Raw genomic sequence first — 20,963 nt, forward strand, 5'->3', positions numbered from 1 at the left:
GTGGACTCACCCACAAGTGGAAACAGTTTTCCCACATGTACCTTATCCAGTTCAAACAGAATCTCAATGGCTTCTATCAGATCTCCTCTTAATGTTCTCTTTTCCAAAGAAAGTCCGAAGACTGCTCAATCTTTCTGGGTACATGCACATTCTCCTTGTGAATAGTGCTTTCTCCAATGCTTCAGAAAACTTTTTTGCATTGTACAAAGAACAATACAGCACAGGAACAGGCCCTTCACGCCTGCGCCGCTCCCTGGTCCAAACTAGACCATTCTTTTGTATCCCTCCATTCCCACTCTGTTCATGTGGCTAAGTCTCAAACATTCCCAGTGTGTCCGCCTCCACCACCTTGCCCGGCAGCGCATTCCAGGCCCCCACCACCCTCTGTGTAAAATATGTCCTTCTGATATCCGTGTTAAACCTCCCCCCCCCCCCCCTCACCTTGAACTGATGACCCCTCGTGGACGTCACCACCGACCTGGGGAAAAGCTTCCCACCGTTCATCCTATCTATGCCTTTCATAATTTTATACACCTCTGTTAGGTCACCCCTCATCCTCCGTCTTTCCAGTGAGAACAACCCCAGTCTACCCAATCTCTCCTCATAACTAAGCCCTTCCATACGAGGCAACATCCTGGTAAACCTCCTCTGCACTCTCTCTAACGCCTCCATGTCCTTCTGGTAGTGTGGCGACCAGAACTGGGCGCAGTATCCCAAATGCGGCCGAACCAACGTTCTATACAACTGCAACATCAGACCCCAACTTTTATACTCTATGCCGCATCCTATAAAGGCAAGCATGCCATATGCCTTATTCACTACCTTCTCCACCTGTGATGTCACCTTCAAGGATCTGTGGACTTGCACACCCAGGTCCCTCTGCTTATCTACACCCTTTATGGTTCTGCCATTTATCGTATAGCTCCCCCCTATGTTAGTTCTACCAAAATGCATCACTTCGCATTTATCTGGATTGAACTCCAGCTGCCATTTCTTTGCCCAAATTTCCAGCCTATCTTTATCCTTCTGTAGCCTCTGACAATGCTCCTCACTATCTGCAAGTCCAGCCATTTTAGTGTCGTCCACAAACTTACTGATCACCCCAGTTATACCTTCTTCCAGATCGTTTATATAAATCACAATACTGTGCCTTTAAGAAATGTATCATGTTTCTGGTGAAGGTTGTGTTTCTACTTCAACTCTGTTTAATGATGCCAAATTATCTACAACCGGCAGTTCACACGCTGAGCATGCAGAAGGTTCATTTCTCTAAATTATTGGAGTTTGTTTTAAATGTGGGCTCATGCAATTTTATGTTAGGGTTGTCCCCTGGGATTTTCAGGGTAGGGGTTGATTAAGTTGATTGACAAGAAGAAAATTATGAATGGGTGGAGCTAGGCTTACAGAGGAAAAATGCAGACAGTTGCATTTGAATTTGAAAAGAACGGTGGCTCTATTTCTCTCTCTCTTTCTGGACATTGAAGTCTGGGACATGCTGGAAAAGAGGTATTTCTCTGCAAAAGGCAAGAGGTGTTTCCCCCCCACTGAGGTTCTGCTGTATGAATACAGGTTTTTCTCTGGAGGCTGCTGTCCGAGAGTCAGAAGACCGATGTCTCTCCGTATCTCTGTCAAGAGGGGTTAAGAACTGGGAATTCACACAAGTCTGCATGTCTTGCTAACTGCTTTTGAAGAATTTACATCTATGGGGAAATTGCTTAAATTGGAAGTTACGAATTATACCTGGTCAGGTTTAAGTATTTCAATTGGTAAAAGTTATGCTAATTCTTTTTGTTATATTTTAACTGTTTCAAATGAAGTTTGTTTGAATAAAAGCTTCCTAGTGGGTCAACAAAATTGCACCTGGAGTGAAACAACTAATGCTCACACTAGTGCCAAAATCAAAAGATAGTTGGGATCTATGCTAACTTCATAAAATACCTTGGAGTTTCTGACCTGGTCCCTAACAGTAGTAAGACAATCAGAACTGCATGATGTTCTCACAATGTCACTTCACCAAGGTTTTACATACTTTTAACATTACCTTCCTGTTTTTATATTTCATTTGTCCAGAAATTAACTCTGTACCTTGTACTTTTGGTCTTTAGTACCTGCATTTTGTTATATGGGATTTTATAAGACAGTTAGGTTTAAACTGTCTCCTTTAATTCAAGGTAAAATGGAGTTGTTTGGCGAGTGGATGCTCCTATAGAATCTGCTCAGAGAAAGCTGACGTGACCTCACACAACTGTTTGGAGGTGGACCCATTTAACTTCATACTAAATATGCCTGGAAACAAGTCCCTATGGCTGGTTGCCATGGAGACCGGAGCCCAGGTCAAAACATACTGAAAGTAAGGTGCAAGTTGTAACATCTGAACACAAATGGAGGCGACAGCCTTTCCAGAATCAGTCAGATATTTGGGGAAGTTGGCGCACAACAGATGCTGCTCTGCCAGGCAGAAGAAAAATGGTTGGTTTTTGAGTTCACCACCAAGCAGAGTACTGGTAAGGATGGAATCCCTGTTTGTAAAAAAAAACAATTAAAGACCAAGGAATCATCAGAGGGTGTCGAGCTACTGGAAGCCTATTTAAGTATGTTCTGAAAACTGAGTGAAGAGTACTTTGTTTAAACACAAGACTTCACTTCTGCTGAGTGTGCACCGTAATGTAGAAGTTGAGGTGGGGTTTTCGAGTTAAGTTAATGGGGAATAGCTTTTCTGTAATTCAGTGTATTAGTTGCCTACTAAATATTGTTTAATCAATGTTGATTTTAGTTTGTTTCAGTTAAAAACCTTAAAATCTGAAATGTTGTATGATTTATTTGCACCTGTTTCTTTGAAATTTATAAGTATATGTATATTTATAAGTTATTTGCAAGATCTGTATTTTAGTCAGCCACATTATTAACAACCTCCCACTATCAATTTAACATTACGTGTACTAAATTTGACAACATACCTCCAATTCCTGAACCCATTTATGTACAAGGTAAACAATGATGATCCAAATCTGTGTGACCACTTCCCACTTTCTGCCAGTCTAAGAAACATCCTCTGTTTAGTAGCCTTTGCAATTTATTTCGTTAACCCAGCCTGATTCCACATGCTTTGACCTTTTGTCACAAATGCCCTCTGTGATACCTAATTAAAAATCTTCTGAAAGTCCAAGTCTAACACATCAATTGCATTATTCTTCTCTACTCTAAAATCACAAATGAAATGGACTCTGTAGTATAATTTATTCAGTCAACTTTAGAGTAATGTTTTAAGTTTGCATTTCCAAGTACTTGTGACATTCCTCTTTAGATTTTTCAGTCATAACCACATAGTTGTGTGTTCAAATGTTATCTAATTTTCTTGTTATTCAGGTTAACTGGCAGTAAAATTGCAGCTGGATATGTTTATTCAACAGGAAAAAAACAGTTTAGCACTATAATTGAATCTATTTTGCATGGAAAACATTTCTGCTTTTACAGCTAAAGAGGTTCAAGTGCTCTAAAAGGCAGGTTTGAGTTCACCACTACATCTGTAAAAAGAAACAAGGCTCAAATAAAAACCTAAAACCCAAGGCAAATTGCAGCTGAAGAAATTCCACAATCACTGCTCCCCTCCGATAGCAGGAACATCTGGGCAGCAGAGTGGTTAGCGCTGCTGCCTCACAGCGCCAAGGACCTGGGTTCAATTCCGGTCATGGATGACTGTCTGTGTGGAGTTTGCACATTCTCCCCATGTCTGCGTCTTTTCCAAACTCCAAAGATGTGTGGGTTAGCTTGATTGGCCATACTAAATTACCCCTTGGTATCAGAGGATTAACAGGGTAAATAAGTGGGGTTAATTGGATAGGGTGGGATTGTTGTCAGTGCAGCTTGATGGGCCAAATGAGCTTCTTGTGCACTATAGAAATTCTATGATTTAGATCTTACTAAAATAAGGGGATCGCCCAATTAAGACAGATGAGAAGAATTTTTTTCTCGAGGGTAAAGCATCTGTGGAACTCCCTTTCTCAGAAAGCAGTGGAAGCAGAATTTTTGGATGTTTTCAAGGTAGAGGTAGATAGATTCTTGTTAAACAAGCGGGTGGGAGGTTATAGTCAGATCAGCCATGATCTTATTGAATGGCAGAGCAGGCTCAAAGGGCCAAGTAGCTTATTCCTGCTCCTATAATTTGTATGTTCGTATGTGCATGGGACGTGGACATAAATGACTAGGCCAGCATTTTTATAGCCCATCCTCAATTGCCCTCAAGAAGATAGCGGTGAGCTGTCTTCTTGATTCATTGCAGTCCATGTGATGTAGGTACACCCACAGTTCCATTAGGAAGGAAGTTCCAGGAATTTGACTCAACAACAATGAAGGAATGGTGATACAGTTCCAAGTCAGCATTGGTGTGTGGCTTGGAGAGGAAATTACAGGTGGTGCTCCCAAACTTTGTCCTCCTAGGTTCATCTCGTCCATTGAGTCAGCACCAATTCTCCGAAAGAGCATCCCACACAGGCCACCCCTCCCCTCTATCCCCGTAAGCCTGTGCATTTACCAAAGCTAAATCACCTAACCTACACATCTTTGAACACTAAGGTACTGTGGGAGGAAACTGGATCACCTGGAGGAAACCCATGCAGGCACAGGGAGAATGTGCAAACTCCACACAGACGGAATCAAACCTGGGTCCCTGGCGCTGAGGCAGTAGTGCTACCCACTATGCCCCCACTATGGCTGGCAAACCCCCAGGAAATTGATCGTGGGGATTCAGTGATGATAATGCCATTGAATGCAATGGGATGATGAGACGATTCTTTCTCGTTGGAGATTGGCATTGCCTGGCACGTGAGGTACAAATATTAGTTACCACTGTTCAGCCCAAACTTGAATATTGTCGAGATCTTGCTGCATATTGGCACGGGCTGCTTCCGTATATACTGTGCAATTAGTGTGCAGTAATGCAATTAGATATACAAGAGCATTTTTTCATTTATCTTTCAAACCAAATTCAAATTTGATTGAAAGGCTACTGATCTGAAACATTACTTGTTTCTCTAGTCACAGATGCTACAAGATGTGTTCAGTATTCCAGCATTTTGTTTTTATTTCAAAAATCAAATTCCCCTTGTTTTATTAATCCTCAGGGAAATGTTTGTGATTAAGATTGTAGAGGTGTAAATTCAGCCTAACCACAAACTGATGGCAAATCAAACTCAAATACAGCTTGCTATGCAAAATTGGCACTAGTATTGTGAACCCCATTCTTTGGTTATGTTTCTTTCAAGCAAAACCTAACCCTCCAATTCTGATCTTGAACATTGTAAATTTTAATAGCTCCACCATTGGCAGCTGTGACTTCAGCAGCTCCTAGACTCCAAGCTCTTGAATTCTCTCCCCAAACCTTCCCACCCCTCTCTTCTCCTTTAAGACAGTCCTTAAAATCTACTTCTTTAACTAGGCCTCCAATCAGATGCCTCAGTAATCTTTTTATGTGGCTTGACAAATTTTGTTTGATGTTCTCGAAGTGCTTTGGGATGCTTTACCTTGATGTCGCTATACAAATACGACGCTGTTGCTAAAAGTAGATTACTGAATTTATCCTATAGCTTTCAACCATTATCTTAATTGCACTGCTACTTTATCTTGTCTGCTTTTATTCACTTATGTAATTTTCCCCTTGAATTTATTTGACCAATTTTAAACCTGTGTCTTTTGCTTTTACCTCCTACCCAAAGTTCAATTTTCCAGAATTACATATCAGATCCTGGTTGAATTGAGATTTTCAGGCAGGCAATTTATTTCCTCTCCGGTTTCTGGCATTTCTGATGTTAAATTAGTCAGTAGGAGATTGAAAAGAATAGCAATAGTTGATATAATCTTTGAACCCCACCCCATCTCCATTCTACTACTCAGATTTTCAATTCCTCACACTGTGGAAGTATAAATCAATGCACCAGAGCAAGTAAGTATAGACTAATGTGGGTGGAAGAAGTTTTTCATGCAGTGAATCTCTATTACTATAAGTGGCAGACCATTCCTTCAGGATACAGCTAGATGACCATATCCAATTTTCTTTCTATTCTGGATGGATGAGCCAAGGTAAGCTGAATGGATTCACTTACTTATACTTACCTTGTGATCTCACTTTTACTGAGAACCTGACTAAATTTAGGTACTCACAAAGTGGGAATTATGGAAAAGAATCCTGTATTATATCCAACCCTCAAGCAAAATATGTTAGAATGTCATTTTAGGGAATAAAACCCATCCTCAAACTCAGTAATTTGTTAGTACCTTCACTATTTTGCTTATTTCAGTCTGTTTGCTTTTACATGCAACTGATATAGCCGCCTGCCTAATGATAAACTAGTTTGCACTGGCAACATGGTCTAATTGACGCTCCATGCATTTGAAACCCAGCAGCTATTAATGCTATCACAGTTAGCACATGAAAGGTTCATCATCACAGTTCTGTTGCTTCTTTCAGCATAACTGGCAGCCACCTTTGATCAAAGTCTACACTAGCTTCCATTAAGAGAAAAATAAAATGCTTTAATTAGTTGTAAGGTCTTAGCCTTTGAATGCCATACGTCTCAGAACATAGGATCAAATGTTTATTTAAAAAGGTGATAGCCAGATAGCTGTGAACAAGCACTGTATTCCACTGAATGCCTGTTTACTCCAGATCGGACCTGCAACCACTTAATGTCAGAGAAAGCAAAGTGACTATCCCACCCTTTATTTTCAAGCATCATCTGCTCTCAACTTAATTAGTTCGGAGATCAATTATATATTCTCAGGTTATGTGGTCTGACTCCTGCTGTATGGTCACCTCTGATCTCATCATGCTAAACACATTACTTTACAAAGGAAGCAGCAGGGCTGCTTATTAACCCAGCTGTTCTTTTTTAGAAGCAAGCCTTTCTTTTGAACTTCAATTATATGTTCCTTCCTCAACAGTTTAAACTAATGCCAATAATGAGGAGGAATTAGCGTGCAATTTTCACATTGCTGGAACAGATATTGTAAATAGGGCTTTTATTTACCCTACATCAGAATAAATAAACAGTATGATAACACATTTGGCTTAGATGAGTATAGCTCCAACAACACTAAGAAGCTCAACACCATCCAAGACAAAGCAGCCTGCTTTATTTGCACTCCATCCACAAACATTCACTCCTTCCACCACCAATGCACAATAACTGCAGTATGTACTATCCACAAGGTGCACAGCAGGAACTCACCAAGGCTCCTTAGGCAGCATCTTCCAAACCCACGACCACCATCATCTTGAAGGACCAGAACAGCAGACTCAAGGGAACAGCACCACCTGGAAGTTCCCCTCGAAGCCACTCGACATCCTGACTTGGAAATATATTACCATTCCTTCACTGTCACTGGGTGAAAATCCTGGAACTGTCTCCCTAACAGCACTGTAGGCGTACCTATGCCACATGGACTGCAATGGCTCAAGATAGTAGTTCACCACTTTAACGGCAATTAGGGATGGGCAATAAATGATGGCCTAGCCAAAACCCACATCCCTTGAATGAATAAAAATGTTTTCAAAATTCTCCTGAGCACCTTATCTACTGACAAATTAACTGGTCACTGCCTTGAAAGCCATAGCCCTCCAATCCTATTGGATAGGCTTTCCCACACCTTCTTATGATATTATATCTCAAGCTCGCTTTCCCAATGGTATTTTGAACCAATGTTCACTTGTCCTAAAGCTCACTCTAATACTGGCCATTTCTTTATAATCAGTCTGTACACTCTGTTCATAATTGTATACATCTCAAAGATTTCCTTTTTTACCACCAAGATTCAAATTTGGAAGCAGGTCCACAGGCATCACCAGCCCTCCAGCGTCAAGTTTCTATTCTTCATGTGTAAGCCCAGGTAGCATCGGCATACTGACGGACTTTGCAGGTCATCAAGGCAGACCCTGATCCCATGCTCATTTCTTGCTAACATACATACACTCCCATACAGTTTGGAGATTTGGACAACCTACAGCAGACACCCCAAAGCACTGGAGAAGTACCATCAGCAGTGCCTTTGCATGGTCCTCCAAATCTGGTTGCAAGAAAGGGGTACAACAGCAGCATCCTCTCCCAAACCAACATTAGTCAAAATCAGCTCTGCTGGGCAGGACATGTCGTTCACCTGCCTGACACCAGTTCCTGAAGGAACTGTTCTGCTTGATACTGAGGTGTGGCAGCAGACTCCCGAGGAGGACAGTGGCCTTCAGGTCAGACGAGCGTCCCTGAAGAAATAAAACATCCCTGCCTTGTGAACAATCAAAATAGCAATGGTTTATTCAGGAAGGCACCAAACAACTTTGTCAGGAACATTCAGGGGCTAAGCGGAGGCATTGGAGAGAGTGCACAAACCTTCAAGCACCTCATCTATCCAACCCTTCAAGCATAACCTGCACCAAGTGGCAGGATCTGCAGATTGCCATATTGGACTTATCAATCCATCAAACCGGAGTGAAAGCAAATCATCCTCAACCCCAAAGGGCTGCCTAAGAAAAATATAAGCTTTTGTTCAGGAGGAAAAATTCCAATTGAATTAGTTACAGAACCAAATCAGACAAATATACAGCACACTTGTATCTCAGAAAATTAGAATTCTCCACATTAGTTCAGTGGATAACTGCCCAAAGTGACGTGGTACTAAAGAATATTGTCCAAGATCATCCCTGGTCCTGGGTTCGATTCCCGGCTTGGGTCATTGTCTGTGCGGAGTTTGCACATTCTTCCCTTTTTCTGCGAGAGTTTCCTCCGGGTACTCCAGTTTCCTCCCACAGGAGGATAAGAACAAAGAGCAAAGAACAGTACAGCACAGGAAACAGGCCCTTCGGCCCTCCAAGCCTGTGCCGCTCCTTGGTCCAACTAGACCAATCGTTTGTATCCCTCCATTCCCAGGCTGCTCATGTGACTATCCAGGTAAGTCTTAAACGATGTCAGCATGCCTGCCTCCACCACTCTACTTAGCAGCGCATTCCAGACCCCCACCACCCTCTGTGTAAAAAACGTCCCTCTGATATCTGAGTTATACTTTGCCCCTCTCACCTTGAGCCCGTGACCTCTCGTGATCGTCACCTCCGACCTGGGAAAAAGCTTCCCACTGTTCACCCTATCTATACCCTTCATAATCTTGTACACCTCTATTAGATCTCCCCTCATTCTCCGTCTTTCCAAGGAGAACAACCCCAGTCTACCCAATCTCTCCTCATAGCTAAGACCCTCCATACCAGGCAACATCCTGGTAAACCTTCTCTGCACTCTCTCTAACGCCTCCACGTCCTTCTGGTAGTGCGGCGACCAGAACTGGACGCAGTACTCCAAATGTGGCCTAACCAGTGTTCTATACAGCTGCATCATCAGACTCCAGCTTTTATACTCTATACCCCGTCCTATAAAGGCAAGCATACCATATGCCTTCTTCACCACCTTCTCCACCTGTGTTGCCACCTTCAAGGATTTGTGGACTTGCACACCTAGGTCCCTCTGTGTTTCTATACTCCTGATGACTCTGCCATTTATTGTATAACTCCTCCCTAAATTATTTCTTCCAAAATGCATCACTTCGCATTTCTCCGGATTAAACTCCATCTGCCACCTCTCCGCCCAATTTTCCAGCCTATCTATATCCTGCTGTATTGCCCGACAATGCTCTTCGCTATCCGCAAGTCCAGCCATCTTCGTGTCATCCGCAAACTTGCTGATCACACCAGTTACACCTTCTTCCAAATCCTTTATATATATCACAAATAGCAGAGGCCCCAGTACAGAGCCCTGCGGAACACCACTGGTCACAGACCTCCAGCTGGAAAAAGACCCTTCGACCACTACCCTCTGTCTCCTATGGCCAAGCCAGTTCTCCACCCATCTAGCCACTTCTCCTTGTATCCCATGAGCCTTAACCTTCTTAACCAACCAACCACTACCAGGATGTGCAAGTTAGCTGGATTGGCCATGCTAAATTGCCCCTTAGTGTCAGGGGAACTAGCTAGGGTAAATGCATGGGACTATAGGGATAGGGCCTGTGTGGGATTGTGGTCAGTGCAGACTCGATGGGTCGAATGGCCTCCTTCTGCACTGTAGGATTCTATGGTCTGCTCCCTGGTCCATTTTGGGTTTTGTATGGATACCCAATTTGCTTTCCAGCAGCACATTGACTTTTATAAAAGGAGTGAACTTAGGGAAATGGGACCAGTGGCACTAGTTAAAAATGCATATGAATATAATCATTTTAAGGGTAAGCTGTTGGGGGAAGCTAAATTTGGCTTTACCTGTTCAAGTATTAAAGAAAAATGTTGTTTTGTTGTAGATTTGGAAAGAAAAACACCCTCATCTCAAAGCCCCTTCTCACAACCAACAGAACAGCAATTTAATTTGGAAGTGGAGCTATTATCTTCTGAAGTACATTGGCAGGTATTTATTGGACTGTCCAACCAGGAAAGCCTAACTGGAAGACATTTAATGAATCGGTCTCCATCCAGACAGTTGCCATTGAAGTGGATAGAAATCTCCTACAACGATGACAACAACTGGCAGTTCTTAGTCTAGCGTGAAATCTAAATCTATCAAAGGTTCACCAGTCAAGAATCAAGTAACTTGAGTTTGGTCATTTTTATGTTCACTGAAATGTCCAATGCATTTCAGTACTAATTTACTGTACTGTCTGTACACCAACTTAATTCGATGAAAAACTTGCATATTCTGCAATAATTTTTTAAAGAAAACTGGATATGACACAATACCTTATGAGTAAAATTTTAAATTATAGTGCATTTTAATCCAAGTCACCATTTTTTTTTGACGAGACCAAATCTTCATCTACTCTTACATTTTCATGTAATGTTCCCAGATCTATAGAATCCCACAGTGCAGAAGTAGGTAACGCATTTTGGAAGGTCTAATACAGATAGGAAACACACAGTAAAGAGCAGAACCCTGAAGAGTATTGATAGGCAAAGGGATCTGGGTGTACAGGTACACAGGTCACTGAAAGTGGCAATGCAGGTGGAGAAGGTAGTCAAGAAGACATACGGCATGCTTGCCTTCATCAGCCAGGGCACTGAGTTTAAAAATTGGCAAGTCATGTTGCAGCTTTATAGAACCTTAGTTAGGCCACACTTGGAATATAATGTTCAATTCTGGTCACCACACTACCAGAAGGATGTGGAGGCTTTGGGGAAGGCACAGAAAAGATTTACCAGGATGTTGCCTGATATGGAGGGCATCAGCTATGAGGAGAGGTTGGAGAAACTTGGTTTGTTCTCACTGGAACGACAGAGGTTGAGGGGTGACCTGATAGAAGTCTACAAGATTATGAGGGGCATGGACAGAATGGATAGTCAGAAGCTTTTTCCCAGGGTGGAAGACTCAATTACTAGGGGCACAGGTTTAAGGTGCAAGAGGCAAGGTTTAAAGGAGATGTACGAGGCAGATTGTTTTTACACAGAGGGTGGCTGGAGCTTGTTGCCGTGGGAGGTAGGGGAAGCAGATACGATAGTGACTTTGAAGGGACAAATACATGAATATGATGGGAAGAGAGAGATATGGAACCTGGAAGGGTAGGGGGTTTAGTTAAGTTGGACAGCATGGTCAGTGCAGGCTTGGAGGGCCGAAGGCCTGTTCCTCTGCTGTAATTTTCTTTGTTCTTCTTTGAGGCCATTCAGCCCATCGAGTCTGCACCGACCACAAGCCCACCCAGGTCCTATCCCCATGCATTTACTCCAACTAGTCCCATTGACACTGAGGGGGCAATTTAGCATGGCCAATCCACATAACCTGCATATCTTTTGGACTATGGGAAGAAACTGGAGCACCTGGAGGAAACCCACGCAGACCCGGGAGAACGTGCAGACTCCACGCAGTGATCCAAGCCGAGAATCGAACTCTGGTCCCTGACGCTGTGAGGCAGCAGTGTTAACCACTGTGCCACCCTGCCGCCCAAAATCTATTATGCTCCATGGATCAATCTTCACTAGGACTACCGACTCCTAAAAATCTGAAGCTGGCTTGTGCTAAAATTGGCAACTATCTAACACAATAGTGGGAATTTAATGCTTCGGAATCGATTAAACAGAATTTGAAAGAAGTAATTTTGAATTTAGGGCATTCTGTACTTGAGGGCATGCTTTTCTGGCTCTATAAATGTTAACATGTTGAATCACTTATTACTGTGCAGTTAAACCTAGAGCACAGCCTAGTCCTGCAGGTATACAGCTATTAAAGCTGTCCAGGATTTGGTGAAATTTAGAAGTCCTCATCATTCAGTCCTTTTTGATTTCTTTCTTTGCACTGTTATTTCATTCATTACACTGGAACTTTAATTTCTTTCCCTTTCCGGTTTTCAATTTTGTTTCAGTACCTTCACCATTTAGAAGCAGTGATAAATCTATCACCATGAATTTAAAACTATCACCATGGTGGCGCACTGGTTAGCACTGCTGCCTCAGGGACCTAGGTTCAATTCAAGCCTTGGGTGACTGTCCGTGGGGAGTTTGCACATTCACCCCGTGTCTGCATGGGTTTCCCCCGGGTGCTCCAGTTTCCTCCCACAGTCCAAAGATGTGCGGGTTAGGTGGATTGGCCATGCTAAATTTCCCCTTCGTGTCAGAGGGACTAGCAGGGTAAATACATGGGGTTATGGGGATAGGGTCTGGTTGGGATTGTTGTCTGTGCGGGCTCGATGGACCAAATGGCCACCTTAGGCGCTGTAGGGATTCTATGATTTACTATGGGCAATCTACTAGAAATCCACCACATCCTCAAAGAGAGTGGAAGAGAAATTCTTCATTCAGAAAGAGGTAGGTGTGCTGGCATTGGAGAAGAGCCTCATGAGAACCGTGTTATAATTTTGTTAAAATTTCAAAAAAATCTCAACTACAAACAATTTAAAGGAAAATTTAGTCAACCCCTTATGGAATAAGCACAACAAGTTTATCTGCCTGAAGCGACTTTGGCTCAAAATTGATTGAAATTAGTTGTTTAGATTTTCAACCAAGAGAATAAAGCTTTTACCAAAGGCAACACCATTTGAAAATACACTGCATTTACTTAAGAAAAATTATGCATGCTCTTATTAAGTTCTCACCTACTTAAACATTCCACATTTTTTCTTGATATTGGTTTCATTTAATGATTCCAATATAATAAATGTATTAAGTTACATTCATTTTTCAGTTCGCTTGACAGTTTTTGTGCAAAGTTCATCTGATTATGCACTTACTACCTTCCTAGAAAAGCTTTTGCAAGACCCAAGAATAATTACAGTTAGACCCAAGAGTCTTGTGAATTTTCTAAAATGTTTAATCATATACCATACACTTACATTCAAAGAACAAAACTTGGAGGATAAAAATTCAATGGGGATCATAATACTTTGATTATGCAAATATCATCTCTGTTCAACAAAAAGGATTCAGCAAAGAGTGGACACACTCACAGAATGAATAACAAGGAAACAACGTCTTACAGTAGTTCAGCAAAGTTGAAGACTGCTATGTAAAACAATGATAGAATCATAAAATGATTACAGCATAGAAAGAGACTATCAGACCATCACACCTGTGCCGAATCTCTGCAAGAGTAATTTATCTAGTCCAACTCCCTGGCCCTTTACCTGTAGCCTTCATTTTTTTTCTGACAGGTTTTTATTCAATTTCCTTTTCAAAGCCACAACTGAATCTTTGTCAATCTGTGCAATCTATTCCAGATCTTAGTCACTCTCAACATTTTCCTTGTCACTTTTAGCTCCATTGCCAATCACTTTAAATCCGTCTCCTCTGGTTCTTGACCCTTTTGCCAACAGGAATAGTTTGCCTCCAATTACTCTGTTTAGATCCCCCTGATTTTGAAAAACTATCAATTCTCATCTCAACCCTGGCACTGCCGCTCTACATCAGGGATCATTTGGGGATGGGGGAAGAACACAGTCTGGGCAAGTGAGGGGCGGGACACCAGTCGCAATAGGCCATGGACCCCCATGGTATCTGGGGGGGGGGTGCTTTCTTTAGGCTGATGAGAGTAGCAGAGGCCGAGTGACAGGCATCTGCTGCCAGAGACCTGCACATGCGCAATTGTGCCCTCTGCTGCTCTCAGCCAGCCTTTAGGCGATTTAAGCCCCCGCCCCCTCAGATGAGAAGCCGTTTTTGAGGATTTTCTTTTGTCTAAGCGCATAAGGTAGCAGATTTAAACTCACCCAACAAAAATGGATCAGAAACACTTCCGTTTTCACATCCGTCCTGGACATAGAATTTTTTTGGTAAGATTGCTCCCAAGGTCTCTGCGTTCCTTCATGCATTTTATACTTATATCCTTTAATTTGTATTGCCTCTCCTCCTCCTCCCTACCAAAATGTATCACTTTTTGTTGCAGTAAATTGCACCTGCCACCTGTCTTGTCTGCCCATTCCATCAACCTTTGTCCTCTTGAATTCTATCAATATCCTCTTCATAATTGACACTGTTTTTTGTGTCATTTGAAATTGTGCCCTGTACACACAAGTCTAAATCATTATTATAAATCAAGAAAACAGTGGCCCTAGCATTGATCCCAGGGAACACCACTGTATACCTTCCTCCAGTCTAAATACAACTACTCAGTTTCCTGTCACTCAGCCAACTTTGTATCCATGCTGCCACTGTCCCTTTTATTCCATGCATCTCAACTTTGTTGGCAAGTCTATTATGTGGCATTTTATCAAAAGTCTTTTGGAAGTCCATATGTCTACCAACCACATCATCCTCATTGGTTGTTCTTCCATCAAAAAAAAACGTAATCAAGTTAGTTAAAAATGATTTGCCTTCAATAACTTCAGGCAAGTTTTCCTTAATCCATCCACACTTGTTCAAGCAACTTCTAATTTTGGCCCAGCTTATTTCTAAAAAGCTGTTCCACCACCAAGGTTAAACCGACTGGACTGTAATTGTTAAATTTATTTTGCATCCTTTTTTGAACAATGGTGAAAACATTTGGAATTCTCTAGTCCTCTGGAACCCTCCTTACATCTGAAGAGGATTAGAAGATTGTTGGCAATACTCGTCGATTTCCACCTTTACTTCCCTCAGCAAACCTTTCTTGTATCCCTGCTTTATCGATTTTTAGCCCATCTAGAATCTCAACCATTTCCTCTTTTATTATGGTTTTTGTAGCGTCCTCTTTTTTGGTAAAGAGGGATGCAATATGCTTCCTTAACATCTCAGCCATGTCCTTTGCCTCCATGCATAGATGCCATTTTTGGTCATCAATCAACTCACCCCTCCTTTTCCTAACATTTTCTTTACATGCTTATGGAAGACTATTCGACTGTTTTATGTTAGCTGCCAGTCTTTTCACTCTTCTTTCATCTCTGCTCCGAACTTCCTAATTTCAGCCTGGTGCTCACTGTATTAACAACCTGATACCTGTCATGTGCCCCCATTTTTGCTTTGTCTTACTCTGCATCTCTTTCATCATCCAGGGGAACTTTGATTTTGTTGCTCTACCTTCCCCTCCCATGGGGATGTACCTTGATTGTACACTAATCATCTTTTCTTAAAAGGTAGCCTATTGCTTGATTAGAGTTATGCCTCTTCCACTTTATACAGGACAGATGAGCAGTACAGTAACACAGTGGTTAGCACTGCTGCCTCTCAGCGCTAGGGACCCGGGTTCAATTCCTAGCTTGGGTCACTGTCTGTGTGGAGTCTGCACATCCTCCCCGTGTCTGCATGGGTTTCCTCCGGGTGCTTCGGTTTCCTCCCACAGTCCGAAAGGCATGCTGTTTAGGTGCATTGGCCATACTAAATTCTCCCACGTGTACCCGAACAAGTGAGGAGTGTGGCAGCTAGGGGATTTACAGAGGAACTTCATTGCAGTGTTAATGTAAGCCTACTTGTGACGCTGATTAAAAAAGATGTGGTTCAACCCACTGAAATTAATCCACGTCACAAGTTTTTTTTACTCTAGATTGTTCCTTGTCTTTCCATTGCTAATCTAAACCCCATGATTTCGTAAATGTTCACCTATAAACAACTTTTTCCACTTGACCGACCTTTCCCCAGAGCCAAATTCAACAACGTCCTCCCCCTCACTGGGCTAGTAATGTCCTGTTCAAGAAACCTCTCCTGAACAGACTTCAGTAACTCTTCTCTCTCTCTGCCTTTTACACTATTACTAACTCAATCTGTATTAAGTTAATTGAAATCCATAATTATCACTACTCTATTAGCTCTTACATATCTAATTTCCCTGCAAATTTGTTCCTCTGTTGTTTTCCCATTAGTTGGTGGCCTATAGAATACACCTAGCCTTGTATTGGCACCGCCTTTGTTTAACTCTAAACCTCCTTCTGCCTGGACATCCTTCCCCTCCAAGTGTAATATTTTCCTTAATGAATACCTCCACCTCTTCTCCTTTCGTGCCTTCTCAGAATCCTCAGAACGTTAGTGACATTTAAGACTTATCTGGGTAGACACATGAACAAGCGGGGAATAGAGGCATACAGGCGGTTGGTCTAGATAGGACAATGTGATCGGTGCAGCTTGGTGGGCTGATGGGTGTGTTCCTGTGCTGTACTGTTCTTTGTACTTTGTTCTAACACTTTGTATCCAGGAATTTTCAGCATCCAGTTCTGCCTTTTTGTGAACCACTACATCATATTCTCACGTGGTTAGCTGTGCCTGCAGCTTACCAATCTTATTTACCATGCTTCGTGTGTTTACGTCTAGGTACTGTAAAACTTAAATTCGAATTTATTGAATTCACTTAATCTGACCCCACAAAATGCCTCTATTTTTTGCTCCAGCACATGGCTCTCCCAATCTTTTGTGCACAGGATTTTAAAAAAATCCTGGCTTACATTGTCCTACCAAACTGGTTTAAAACCTCTCCTAAAGCACGAACAAACCATTCAGCAAGGACATTGACTCCAGCTCTGTTGAGGTGCAACCCATCCACCCCGCACAGGTTCCAAACAAGTCCCAATATCCCAGGATCTAAAGCTTTTTTTCTTACATGATCTCTCCAGCCATGCATTAATCTGCTCTGTCTTCCTATTTCTATATTCACAAGTACATAGCACCAGGAGTAATTCATCAGTAACAATTTAACAAATGCATAAAATTCCAACCTCATGTTGCTAATTCTTCCAAGTCAAAAAAATCTAATACGTAAAGTGAAAGCATTAATTCCGATCAATCTCAATTCTATTGCATATTTTCAAATGTATTTGATATAATCTAATATTTAGTGCAATTCTGAAACATTATGCAGCACTGCAGCATAAAGTAAGTGGTTGCCATTAATGAAAATATAATGCAAACCAATATATACAATAAGCTCTAGATGCTATAGAAGCAGCAAATCAACCATCATTTCAAAAAGACAAGAGTGTACAATTACAGTAAGGGAAGAAAATAACATTTCCCCTCACCAATATTGGAACTGTTGTTGAATACACATGCAAATTATGCATATAGGCATTACATATTTACAGCATAATCGTACTGTGTACAAAACATACTTTAACAAAGTGAAATTGGTGATACATAGGGCCTGCAAACAGAATGGCGGAGTTGAAGTGCAACCTCACACCTAGTTTTCTACCTCACAATCCAGCTGATCCTTTCTTGCGCAGAATAACGTGCTCATGTGTGTGGGGTATGTGCAGGTGGGGTCCCCAGTGCATCTTTGGGGTACTGTCCTCAAGTTATGATAGCCCCAGAACCTGGAAGTTATGGTTTTCTTCCTCAGGAGATCATGCATAAGCAGCTAAATTGGTCACGGAAGCTACGATCAAGTAACTATTAAGTTTGGTAAACTCCACTTGAAGGTATTTCAAAGATCAGTATTTTAAGATTTGACATAAAACACCTTGAAAAAAATCCTAATTAAAAACTCATGCACATTTATCTACCAACACAGTAGGTTGGAATTCCCTCAACTTAAATTATGCCGAACTTGCCACTGGTTTCTACAGTAAGGGAAAATGTGGTCCAAGTTGCCAGAAAACATTAACATACATGCCAACATTAAAAAAGTGTTAAACAACTGAAAATCAGCATAAATACTGGGACTACCCTCTCAGGAAATTTGCATTCTCTGATCTTTTGCATGAGGAAATGAAGCTGCAGCAATAAGTAAAGTGGCACTTCAATGTGCAAAAGAACAAATTTGTAGATATTTGTAAAACTGGAAATGCAGAGCTCCTCAGAGAAATAGGACAACTCTATTATGCTGAAACTTTCCAGGAAATTCTAGCTTAGATATATTAACAGAATTAAAAGCAAAATGCTGTGGATGCTGGAATCTGAAACATTAAACAAAAAATGCTTGAAAATCTCAGCAGGTCTGACAGCATCCGTGGGAAGAGAATAGAGCCAATGTTTTGAGTCTAGATGATCCTTCGTCAGAGCCCTGACTCGAAACGTTGGCTGTATTCTCTCCCCATGGATGCTGTCAGACCTGATGAAATTTTCCAGCATTTACTGTTTATATATTCACAGAAAAATGTTTTTTAAATAAACTGCCACATACTGTGCAGAAATTGAAACTCACTAGTGCTCATTAAAGAGAGTTACAAAGTACAACTCCCACTACAAATACAGACTTCATTCCCTATAAACATTTCCACTTCCTACCCCAAAAACATGCCTGAATTCCCATGTTATTTCAGTCAAAACAGTAATGGCGGTAATAATAGCATACATCAACTCTATAACATATACAGAGGAAAGTAACATGCACAAATTACAGAATTGCATTTTATGTCAAGACGATGGTACAGTGCAGTTAATATGCAGAAAAAAATTGAATTTGACGGAGCAGAAGTAATTTTACAAAAGCTGTTTGGAGAAATGGTTCCAGAGTAGGGAAGCTCCCATAATGTTAATACAAATGATTGAAAGCTGTAAAGTGGTAGAATTTCTGTAATGATCACTTCAATTTCTGTGCTTCATTTCATTCCTCTAACAACATAGGATAGGTGCTCCCTTTGTTACACAGTACATTAGAAGAGATATTAGACGTTAAAAAGGAAGAATGAGTGTGCAATTGATTTTTAAAAGTACACCACCACTGACACCTACTGGTATTTTTTGCATATGAAGCAACAATTGTGCTCGGTTTTTGCTTTGAATAACATTTGAGAATAATTTAAACTGTTTTCACATATACTCCAGGAAGCAAGTCTAAATTTGTTTCCCTTCCACAATCACCACTTAATTTCTTTCCCATTTCCTTGCTCCTCCAACCACGTACTCCCATTCCATCTTTCCCCACTTCATCTTGATTTTATCTCTCTTGCATCCTTTTTTTCATTCCACAGTCCTTGCTCCCCACTCCCAGCTGCTGCCCCGCCTCCCCCCCCCTCCCAGCCACCACCCCTGCTCCTCCAGGCCGCCGTGGTGCCCCTCCCCCAGCCGCCGCGCCTGCCTCCCCTCTCCCAGCCACCGACTCTGCTCCTCTCTCCTGTCTGTTAAATGAAATCCCAAAAACTAATTGTTAAATAACACCATGAAACTGTGTGCACAAAGTATTTTTAAGTGAACGAAGGATACGCAATTCATCAAGGCTACAGGATCAGAAGGAGACTGTTGGGAGATATAAATAGACTATTCCTTATCTGAATGCGCATAAGGTCCTCAGTTGAAAGGAAACAGAAATAGTGGAGTGATGTCATGATTCTCACATCACTAATTTAAAGCCATGGTAACTACCATGGTTCAGACGGTGGCCCCAATAGGTGAATTCGTCCAGTACATTAATCAGTCATGACTAAATTGATGGGATTTCCTTAACAATCAAAGATACACAACGGCCTTTTAAACAATAAAAGTACAAACATATGAACAACGATGGACAGGCAAAGACCCACTGTTTCAACTAATGTCTCAATAGCAGTGGTAAAAGTATGCTTAATTAGTTTTACATATAGGCGATCTTTGTTTTATGTAAATGATTGTCTCTGCAAAAAGAAAGTTTGTGTCCAAGAAAATCAGTTCTCATCCTGTGACAGGACAGAAATACATACGCATGGCTGTACTATCCAGATAAGAGTCAGAAAAAAGCATGTCACTTAAATACCACTTATCTCCTTAAGATTAGGGTAAGTAAAATTCAAGTCAGCCAGTTAAATACAGCTCCCTGCCACCCCCCACTCCTTCTTTCTCCTCCTCCCCTCCCCCATTTCTTGTCATAGAGGAAGAGCAACAAAGGTTCACCAGGCTAATTCCTGAGATGGCAGCATTGTTATATGAGGAGAGATTAGGTCGGGTAGGCCTTTATTCACTGGAGTTTAGACGAATGAGAAGGGATCTCATGAAATGTATAAAATTACAAAGGGCTGAACAAACTGGATGCAGAGATGATGTTTCCCCTAGCTGGTAGGGGAGTGGGTGTAGAACAAGGGTTCACAGTTTCAGGATATGGGGAAGGCCATTTAGGAATGAGATGAAGAGCGATCTCCTCACACAAAGGTTGGAGAGCCTGCAGAATTCTCTAACGGAAAGTTGTGGAGCCCACGTCATTGAATAGGTTAAGAAAGAAATAGATTTCTAGCCACTAAAGGTGTCAAGGGTATGAAGAGAGAGCAAGAGTGTGGAGTTGACAGAGGATCATATTGAATGATCAGATTGAATGCTGGAGCAAGCTTGGGGGGGGGGGGGCAAATAGCCTACTCTGCCCCTATTCTCTGTCTCATCCTGATATTTTTCTAAGTTATATAAATGGTGGTTAGTGCTACAGTTTGTGTCATCTGGTAAAAACAACTGAAATTATTTTCTCTTATCACTAAAACAAATCTTGAAAATGTGTAAAGCTTGGTCTTTTTAAATATTGGGAATGAAATATGTACCAGCAAGGTTGATTTAGTCATTAACCACATTCCAGAACATATTCAGTAATGCACCCATAACACTACACTGGAAATAATAGTTAAATAGCATCGGTGGGATCAACATTTGTAACTGCTGTTCTGATTCC

At 41.5% G+C, this 20,963-nt stretch overlaps 1 protein-coding gene across 2 annotated transcripts in view; it reads right to left on the bottom strand.

The window, feature by feature from the left end:
- efcab14 (EF-hand calcium binding domain 14) overlaps positions 1-20,963 on the bottom strand; it is an 87,495-nt gene that overhangs the window by 10,333 nt on the left and 56,199 nt on the right. The gene's annotated exons all lie outside the window — the stretch shown is intronic.

The sequence above is a fragment of the Mustelus asterias genome, chromosome 8 (assembly GCF_964213995.1).
Source record: "Mustelus asterias chromosome 8, sMusAst1.hap1.1, whole genome shotgun sequence".
NCBI lineage: Eukaryota > Metazoa > Chordata > Chondrichthyes > Carcharhiniformes > Triakidae > Mustelus > Mustelus asterias.